Source organism: Neolamprologus multifasciatus, chromosome 8 (assembly GCF_963576455.1).
Source record: "Neolamprologus multifasciatus chromosome 8, fNeoMul1.2, whole genome shotgun sequence".
NCBI classification, from domain to species: domain Eukaryota; kingdom Metazoa; phylum Chordata; class Actinopteri; order Cichliformes; family Cichlidae; genus Neolamprologus; species Neolamprologus multifasciatus.
Genome location: NC_140446.1, coordinates 23,861,269 through 23,871,804, shown reverse-complemented (window position 1 = coordinate 23,871,804; position 10,536 = coordinate 23,861,269). Strand labels below are relative to the sequence as shown.

At 41.0% G+C, this 10,536-nt stretch overlaps 1 long non-coding RNA gene across 1 annotated transcript; it reads right to left on the bottom strand.

The window, feature by feature from the left end:
* Positions 1-2,240: 2,240 nt before the first annotated feature.
* On the bottom strand, positions 2,241-3,138 carry LOC146513152 (uncharacterized). Its single transcript, XR_014875681.1, has 2 exons — positions 2,626-3,138; positions 2,241-2,590 (listed from the first exon to the last, which is right to left on the bottom strand). It is a non-coding gene; the product is annotated as an uncharacterized LOC146513152 (long non-coding RNA).
* Positions 3,139-10,536: the final 7,398 nt, after the last annotated feature.

The window sequence follows — 10,536 nt, the reverse complement described above, 5'->3', positions numbered from 1 at the left end:
AAATGAAGTGGTTCAAACATTTTTGAGTCAATTCTGATAAAACTTTGTCAGGTTGTAGAGTGACATCGTGATAACAATCCATATAACTTATAACTATGAAACTATGTAACGTTTTACCAACACATCGAATGTACCATATAGGTCTTTAAAATATGTTACATTTGTCATCTGACCTCTCCTTGGAGCCGGAGATGGAACAATAAGTGGAAAAGCATTTGGGAGAAGGATGCAACCCATAACAGCAATGCTCAGTGGCTAGTGAATCTGAGTGCAGACCACAGCAACCTCCCTGAACATGGACCAGTAATGATCACAGTGTCAGATATCCAAGAAAGACTCTCTAGTATAAAGAGTTGGACAGCACCAGGCCCTGACATGGTTCAGGCCTACTGGCTGAAGAAGCTGACTGCAGTCCACGAGCATCTGGCAGCACAAACGAATCAGCTACTAGTCAATGAGAGACACCTGGAATGGCTAACCCAGGACAGTCCTGATCCCCAAGGACCCCCAGAAGGGACTGGTCCCATCCAACTACAGACCAACAACCTGCCTCAGTACTACATGGAAGCTCCTGTCAGGCATCATAGTGGCAAAAATGAACAGGTACATGGCTCAACACATGACTGTGGCACGGAAAGGAATTGGCAAGAATACCAGAGGCGCAAAACACCAGCTACTGGTAGACCAAGCAGTCAGTCGAGACTGCAAGACTAGGTTGACCAACCTGTGCACTGCCTGGATTGATTACAAGAAGGCCTATGACTCGATGCCCCACACCTGGATACTGGAATGCCTAGACCTATACAAGATCAACCGGACTCTAAGGCTGTGTCCCAATCCAGCGACCGCACGCTTTGGAGTACGCATTTTGAGACCTATTACCTCACAGCAACGCGATGACGGCTGTCCCAATCCGAAGTGTACTCCAAATGCGGTCTCCAAAGGCGCCGTCGATTTCCCCAAATTTGAAGTGTGGTTCAGTGTAGACTTCGTGGTCCCATATATCCAGTGATGGGAATAACGGCATTACTTATTTCAGTAACGAGTAATCTAACTAATTACTATTCCTATCGTTACAACGCCGTTACCGCTACTAACAAGAAAATCCGTTACTATTTTTCAACAAACAGACGGTTGAAGCTGTGTTCAGCTTACTGCACCTTATATCAGTTGCAGGGAAGTAGCTGTAAGTAAGTAATCTGGACGCTACAGCTTTAAGCAGCTGCGTGCGCTCCCGCGGACGGCAATCTGCCGGCCGATCACTTTTTGGCACAACACCTGGAGCTAAGGGGCAAAACAATCGCATGTGTGCTGCTGTTTGACTGAGGAAGAATAAAGTAGTCGTGGTAAGCCAATCACATGACCACTTAAAGGCAAAGCAACAAGGTCTACGTAAAACCAGAGTCATGTTAAACAATATATACGCTGTGTTTTTTCCTCAATAGTTTCGTCACGTTTACTGTCTAAGGACAGCGCAGCGAGCACTCTCTGCTTATGAGCAAAAAAACCCCAAAAAACAGGGGAAGTTTTTGGAGTGATGGAGAGAGAGAGAGAGAGCAGAAAGAGAGAGAAAGCGAGTTTTGAGATGTGAGAGATTTGTGTCGTTTAGCGTGTTTGTAGTGTGTAGTTAATGTGTTGTCTTGGGTAGTTAGTGTGTAGTGTTGTGGATAGTTTTACGTTGTGTGTCAGAACAATGAGGCGACTGCTGTCTCCAGGTAGAAACAGGAGTGATACACCTGCTGCTGTCAGACCTGCAGGTATCAGGCTGTGACGTTCTCCTTTATAGTGGACAGAAATTATTTTAGGATTGGCACAAATAATTTGTGTGGCGTCTTGTTGAATGCAGAACAGCTGATTGTCTGGTAAATAGTTTGAAATGGTTATTAAAAAATGGTAAAAGGTTAATGGCTGTTGTTTGTAAAACTTGTGCAGAGGATTTTAAAATTGACAATTTATATTTGCATTTAAAGTTATGAAATATGATTAAATAAACATGTTTTTGGTTGTTACAGTAAAAAATATAACTTTTTCTACTTTGATTTTATGTTTTTTGTCTGATTTTCGATAAATTGTGTTAATATAGTATGTCAAAATGAAAACATAACTGTAAATTCAGACACGTGAGGTCGTGCTGAAAAGAATGATACCAAACAAGGCAAAGTAAATAGTTTTTAAAGGTAATGTGGAGGGGAAATCAAAAGTAGTTAAAAATGGCCAATTATACCCTGGACCCCAGAGGGTTAAACGTAAGGCAATAGTTACTTTTCAAGTAATTAATTACTTTTAGAATATTGTAACTCAGTTACTAACTCAGTTACTTTTTTGACGTAACTAGTAACTATAATTAATTACTTTTTCAAAGTAACTTGCCCAACACTGCATATATCCCACAATTCATAGTGCGGTGGTGGTTGTGGATAATTTTGCCGAAAAAAGCAGTGGATGGCTGAAGCGGAGCGGCCAAAGAGTAAACTTTCAAAAGTAAGTACTGAATATTATGTCACTTATTTATGTGCAAATGTTGAATAATGAAGAACATTAAAACATTGCTGTTGGCCACATGTCGGCAAAGTTACAAACATTAGCAATGCTTGTACTAACTTAGTACAAGCAACTTAAATATACGCTGTTCAATTGTTGACCTTAATCTTACAGAGAATGTGATGATTTTGTGGATAATTAAAGTCAGTCATATATCCACAAACACAACAAGCTGAAAGTCAGTGATGCTGCTCGGTTTGCAGTCCTGAATATCCCGGCACAAGCAGGATTCACTGCACTGTTAATGTTAGCTATGTTATATTGCTGCCTCTGTTCGGTGGTGTCGAGCCTGTTTGTGAAGGACTGCTAGAAAAGTTTAAAATAACTAATTGTCTGTCCTGAATCAGTCTTATTAGTTAATGTTCAAATAATATTATCATTCCAGTGTTTTCAGTGTGGGAGAAAGTACTCAGGGCCTTCAAGTTAAACACTATGAAAGGCAGTAACAAGTTTAATGTTCAGAAACCTAAAGTATGTATCAGCAGCAGAATGGACCTAAAAATAAATGTTTGTTTCAGTTCTATGAAGCTTTGAGTATTTTGGATCAGTAGCACTGCTGTGTTTGTTGCATCATATCGCTGTAATTGTTTATATGCTTTATATTCTGAGGTAAGTTGATCTATAGTGTTACATCATATCAGGGGCGATTTTAGCCCAATTTTGGGGGTGCTTCAGCACCCCCAAAATCAAAGCACCCCCAAAGATTTCTTACTTTTTTGACAATATTTGCTGTTTGTGTGAAACACTACTAAAAATATAAAAAGCATACAGTACTTGGTTGAGACGTACCATTTTAACAACAAAAGTATAGATAGCGCCCCCCCTCCCATAATGGTTTGTTCCGCCTCTCCCCTACTCTGGCTTTAGCGCCTTGCTGCTAGAGCGATGGTGGCTCAGCGGAGCGGAGGTGTAAGTGCCTGGCTGAAAACAGGACATACTAGCTACATTTAACCTCCAGTTACTCTTTATATAGTTAGGTAGGAGTCAGACCATGAAAACATTACACCAGGTAACCTGCAGTGTTGAAAACGTGTTTTCCGACAATGTTTGCCACCCTACAATCCGTCCTGCTCTGTAGTAAAATCAGCAACATTTGACCGTCCTGTTGCTCCCATTTAAATGTATATAGCCTATTTAAAATCTAAAACTTAAAATTGTCCGTAGCCTGCTGTTTTTACCACTGTCCTATTTGAAATGGATACTAACTAGCTAACTGACTAGATACCCATTAACCTTATAACTCCTGTTGTGTGTGTGTGTACAGAGAGACAGCCAGGTTCATAATGGATATAAGGAAGTTTTTTCAAAAAAAGGAGCCACATTCAGGTAAAAGTGTAAAATCAAATGATCCGTCAATCAAGAATAATGTTGGATCAGTGTTTCAATATTTATCTTTTATTAGATGTTCATGTGGTTTGGTTATTTGCCTTTTGGTTGAAAGTACACTGAGAGTGGACTTTTTTATTAGTGATCTTGATAGTATTTTTTCATATTAATTTAATTTTTCATCGAATTGAATACAATCTATTTGTGTATGATTGTCAGTCCAAAGAAGGAGAGAGGAAAGAGGGGAACGTGAGGAGAAAGTACAAGGTCAGGAAGAACCAGGTAAGAAAACAGACAGGGAACAGTGACAGGCACAACACAAACTGTTAAACTGACAAAGAGAAAAAACCTGATTTTACTCACACAATCAGGAAGTTGTGTTCTCCCTATATTAAAGCTGCTATACAGAATCTGCAAAACAAACTGGTTTGAAACATTTTTGACCCTCTTTAACAACATTCCAAAATAACGTTATAATTGATTGGGGAGATTAAAATTAATTATATATTTTTATGTGGTTCAGCCACAACTCTACTAAAACCTCAGCCAGTAATAGGTAGGCCAACTTTTGGACCATCCAGTTGTCTGTATGACTGCCGCAGTACGTACATCACATTTGCACACTATCAGAAAGTGCCAAACAGCCCTGGTGGAGTGAGGAGCTGTAAAGAGAAGCAGAGTGCTCTGTTTATATTCTAAAAATGTTTTAAGCTTGTTTCAAAGATTCTGTACTGCAGCTTTAAATGTTTTCCAAAAGCACACATACACTTTACTTATCAGTGTTTCTCAAAGCTTTTACAGTGTGTATCACCTGATAAAAAATGTTAAGCTCTCCTAAGTACCACTATGAAAGCATGAAACTCATAAATCTTACAACACAAAATTAGTATTATTAAATTAGTAAAATTAGTATCTGCAGTAAAGATTTTTTCATGCATGGTATACATTCTACCACAGGCAAAGTTGCCTCCATTTTTATAGTTTTTATTAACATTTTGTAATAATTTATTTGTAATAATTTATTCTGTTTTGGGAGTGTTTTTTATGCATCTAAATTATATTATAATTATATTATACATACACATTAAAAGTGAATCTCTGTCCAAAAAATGCACTCAGTTTACCTTTCACTCACTATGAGCATCATTCATTATTCTCACCCAGTAATTAAGGAACTATATGGTTTTTTTTTTTATTCCAATACATTCTTCTTTTGCAGCATTTAAATAACCTTTATCAGATTTGATGGTTTTGTTACAGACTTTTCAAAAAAGTGTTTTGCTTTTCTTTCACAAATGTGGGGATTAAATTGCGTTAAAATGCACAAAACAGTGATGTCATGTTTTGTGACGAGGACCCAGGCACAGAGAGACTTGATGAATTTAAGAATCTTATGATTTAATAAAGAAATTTGCAGACTTGCACAGAGATGGTAAAATTATGATGGCTGATAACGGAGACGAAGACAACACATGACAAGGACAGGGAGGATGCAGGGACTGACAGAGACAGGGAAGAAGTCTCATTGTGACGAGTAAAGTGTATGTTGGCTGGCTGGGCAGCTCTCTGGGTGCTCAGCACCCCCAAAGCTCTGATCCTAGAATCGCGCCTGCATCATATTCTATAAGGATGTTATGTGTTTGTATACTTTCTGCCCAGTTTGACCCATTTAGCAGAAGTCAGCCTGTTTAAGGCTCTGATATCTATTCTGTATGACTTACAGCAGTTATGACATGGTCTGATTTTCTCACCCAATAAAGGAATATTTAATATATCAGCCTACTCTTCATTCTATCACCAACAGTTATCACAGCTCGTACATTTGCTTTTTACACATATTGTCATGGTTCTTAAGATCTGGAGAGGTCGTGGTGTGTTTTTTGTCTTTGCCTCTCTCATCAGGGCTGAACTGGACCTTGATTCCCCGCCTTTGGACCCGCCCTGAACACACACCTGTGGCTCATTCACACTGATGCTGGCATACTACTTAAGATGGCAAGAGAGGCTGCTTCCTCGCTGGATCGTCACAGTACCTAGCGTCAGTGTAGCCTAGCCTTTGGAAGTATTCCTTGTGAGCCCCTAGAGTTTCCTCCTAACATTGTTTTTCTCTGTGTACAGGCCTTCTAGATTCCCTGCCCGTCTTCCCTGCCGTCTGGATTTCGGTGGATGTGTGTGAGTGAGCGTGAGCATTTTGGAGTGGACTTTCTGAGTGAGTTGTGGATTAAGTTGAAGAGGAGTGTGTGTACACCTACCTTGGACCTTCCCTCCCCTTCGGACCCCCCTCCACTCCCTGGAGCCCCATGTTATCTGTCTCACTGTATACATGTATATATCCTCACTTGGTGCCACATTGTAAATAAACCCTCACCTTCTCTCTAAACTTCAGAGTCCTGCGAGTGAGTCCTCTGCCTAATAATCTGTGACAGAACGATCCAGCCACTATGGACTCGGCGGATTCTGACCAGGTTCAACGGGCTCTCCTCACTCAGGAAGCCCTGCTGGAGCGGCACGAGAAGATGCTCCACCATATTAATAAAGGGCTCTCCGCCCTCACACAGGCTCTCGCCCAGCGCACACCCCTGGTAAGCCCATCCTCTCTGAGCGTAAATCCATCTCAGAGTGTAGGTCCCTCTCCATCTCCGAGTCCCCAGGCCGCTGCTACACCCCCCCAACCCTCCCACTGCCTGGCTAGAAGCCCCGGGGAGGACAATGTCAAGTCCTGAGCCATTTACAGGTGAGCTGGAGAAATGTCCGGGTTTTCTTGCCCAGGTCTCCCTGTTTTTTCGCCAGCAGAACAAAACATATGCCAGCAACAATGCCCGGATTGCTTTCTTTGTCCAGCTGCTACGAGACCGAGCGCTCCAGTGGGCTCAAGCACTGAAAACCCTGCCGAATATCTCCTACCCCGAGTTCCTGTCTGAATTCAAAGGCGTGTTTGAAAAGGATGGCGGGCCCTCTGCTGCTGCACAGCATCTACTAAATCTAAAACAAGGTAAATGCACTATGGCTCACTTCTCAAGTGACCTCCGCATTCTCGCTGTAGAGATCGGGTGGAGAGAAGAGGCAGTAAAGGAGGTTCTGCTCGACAATATTGCGGAGGATTTGAAGGACGAGCTCATGACAAGAGAATTAGCATCATCTCTCAGCTCTTAAATGACCCTGTGCATTCACGTTGACGAGCGTCCCGCAGCACATTCGCAGAGTGCTCCGCTCATTGTTGGGATTGTTGCCGGAAGTGCTGCTTCACCACAACAGCCGACCTCGATGGATGTGAGCCCCAGCGAAGCGGAGCCAATGCAGATCGGACGCACCCGGCTTACGCCAGTGGAGAGGCAGCGTCGTTTCATGGCCGGTGAGTGTTTATACTGCGGTCGTCACGGACATTTCATTGCTGTTTGCCCCTCGTGGGCAAAAGGGCGTGCCCGCCAGTAAAAACGGGGGTACTGGTGGGCGAAATAAACATCTCACATTCCCTTCATCTTTTGTTGCCAGCAAAGCTCACTGCTCACACTGCCACTCACTCACTCAAGGCTTTGATAGACTCAGGGGCAGAACAGAGTTTTATTGATACGTCACTTGCTAAGAAACTGGGCTTAACTATTGAACCTCTGCCTCATGCTCTTGGAGCCTCATCTCTGATTGGACAGCATTTGCCTGATGTCACCCATGTTACTGAACCTGTCACCCTGTGTTTGTCTGGAAATCACACTGAATTAATCAGTTTGTTTGTTTTCAAAGCCCCGCTGACGCCTCTGGTTCTTGGCTATCCCTGGTTGTTGCAACATAATCCACTGATTGATTGGGAGGCTGGCTGTGTGTCTAGATGGGGGGAGGGATGCCATATTGTAACACTTCTAGAGTCGTTACAGTATACTAGGACCAGTTAGGTTCGAGTACTAGAGTAGTAATGAGTGTAGCGTGTAATAAAGACCCCAGACCAGAAAATAAGTTTAAATTGCCGTCTTAGAGAATAGACAGTTAACACACATTACATAAAACATTCAACACCACATTTAAGGAAACCAAGATATTTTCTTTCCCTTTTTAGTTCAGTAATTTCTGTTAATTTATCCTATTTATCTCAAAACCTTTTCTTTGGCTTTAAAAGGAGGTTATTTTCAACCTAGGTTATTGTTTTATTTATTTCAAGTTTACCCTTTAATCTGTTTGAATTAACACTGTTATTTTAAATCAAGTTTAGTTCTTTAGGCCCAAGATTTAATTTAATCTTGGTCTAGCTCACCTTTAAATTCCAATCATTTCTTATTTTGCTCTAACCCAACAAAATCATTTACATTTCCATTAACACCATTACAGCATTAAAATATAAGGTTGACCAAAAAATAAATGACAAAAACCAAAAAATGTAAAAACTGAAAACAATTCAGCAAAAGGCTGAATAAATCCCTTAAACAAACACACCAAAGAAAGTTGTCTCTGTGTCCTTTAACTGTTATCCTGGAATTGCTTTGAATGGTTATCCAGTGCTTTGAAAGTCCACTGTTCTTTTGCAGAGATGTATGGATTAATCCTACCAGTTTTTTTCAGCAAAAAGCTCAACATCCAGCAGGGGGCGGTTTTCCCTTTTCCTGCTCGGTACAGTTCAATCTTGTTTCTCGCTCAGCGAATCAAACTCCGATTCTAGCTCGGCATTTCCCAATCTAAACCTTAATGGCCTACCATAACAACAAAACAATGTGCATAAACATTTGAAAATAACACACGGGTAGCCATTTAAAGAAACAGTAAAAGTCCGTTTTTTCCAGCTTATTTAGTCCTAAATGAGGTGACGTCAATATGGCGTGCTGAAAACAACGTCAAAGGCCTTTGAACTAGTGGTGTGCGATCCTGCATGTTTTGGTATCGATCCGATACCAAGTAAATACAGGCCAGTATCACCGATACTTTTGAATAAATAAGGTGGATGCCTCATTGAATTGCTAAATCGCAGTTAATTTTCATGACCTTAAGTCTTTTTTGTGATTTTTCCTTTTGTATTATTAATTACTTAAAATCCAGGACATAATTAGGAGAAATAATTTATTTATGATTAAATAAAAAATGCTTTATTACTGTGATGGGGCCGTGGTCTGCGATGCTGCTGCAGATGAGATGGACTCACTTTCACTGTATCTACAATGATGCCTCACCGGCTTAAAACCTGTGTGCTGCTTGTGCTGTTGTTGTTTTTGGTGTTGGTGTGTACAGCTGGCAGCAGGAGGGCTGCAGCCGTTGAATGTAGGCTACTGTTACAGCAACCGGGTGATCACTGTAAGGGTGGACAGCTCGGGGTGAGCCGGAGGCTGGCGCGGCAGCGGGACCTGCCGAGATGGAGGTCGAGGTGCGCGGGGGTCCTGCCTGAGGGCGACATGCTGTCCGCTTCGGCACGCAGGCTGCATGGTCCTGCATGCCGGCCGTCTTCCCAGCATGTGTATATATACATAGGTATTCAAATGCATTTCATAAACACCAAGAATCATTCCCAACCCTCGTGATGATGTCTTTGACTGTGCCTGAGTGTAAAGCAGTGAGTTGTGCCTGCAGTGTTATGAGGTTGTTATAAAATTACAGACTTCAGATGTTCAGAAAAAAAAAAACTGTGACAAGATTACACAATTCAACTTGGCAACAATCATTCTCATTTTCATTGCTCATTTGTTTTATGTACCAAAATGGAACACGTTCTGATGTAAGTGTTTGGAAGCCCTTTTTTCTCATTTCTGTGCAATACCAAAGGTTTCCCTAAAAAGGAAACTCTGAAGGAAACTTTGTTTTTGGGGGGGTTTTGTTGTTTTGTTTTTTTTTTAATGAAGTGCAGCTCGTAAGCTTATAACATAAACTGAGATGCTGTTGTTTGTAGAGGAGCTGGCTTTGATAACATATTTTTATGTAAAAATATGCTTTCAGCCCTAATTGGAAACAAAAATAGACTAACAGCACAAAAGTGGGAAAGTTTTGATCCTGCTTTAGTTTATTGGTTTTCTCAAAAAAAATTATACCAAGGTTGAGGACTTTCTGTTCCTCAGGATTGGGCATAATAAACACATCTACATTGTGTCAAAAAGGGGAAGCACTTCTCAAAAAGTAAATGTCACCCGTCCCCTAAACCACCATAATCACGCTTAATAATTGATGCTTTTCCAGATAGCTGTCATAGATTTGAATGATCTTTTCACCACTCTGCTCGTGTGCAGCAAAACCAAATCCACTTTTCTCGTCACAGACATACATTTTTTTTGTGCTACAGTTTGGAGAAAATATGCAGTCATGTTATATTGCAAGGAAATGAGAAAGGAAAAATCAGAAAGATGATGAGTAGAATGAAAAGTCTGCACCATCTGCTGTTATTGCAGATTATTTTTCAGAAAATCACATACATCAAATCTGTCACTGTTAGGCAGAGTTAACAGGTTTTGTAATAAGCTATTTTTCATCTTTTTTTTTGTTAGATGTTTTAAAGTCCCCTGAGCACGATCACACCCACACACTTTGCACTCATTTTCTCTCACGCATTTGCAATAAAATGAATGAGATCTAGAGCTAAAAGCTTATTAAATGCCGTGCTGGTAATTTCTATTAGTAAAGTTTGGCAAGTAACAACATTGTTCTGTTGTTTATGTCTTCCCCTTCAGTGGTGAAATTCAGAATCATTGATGTTTAATCTCCGCC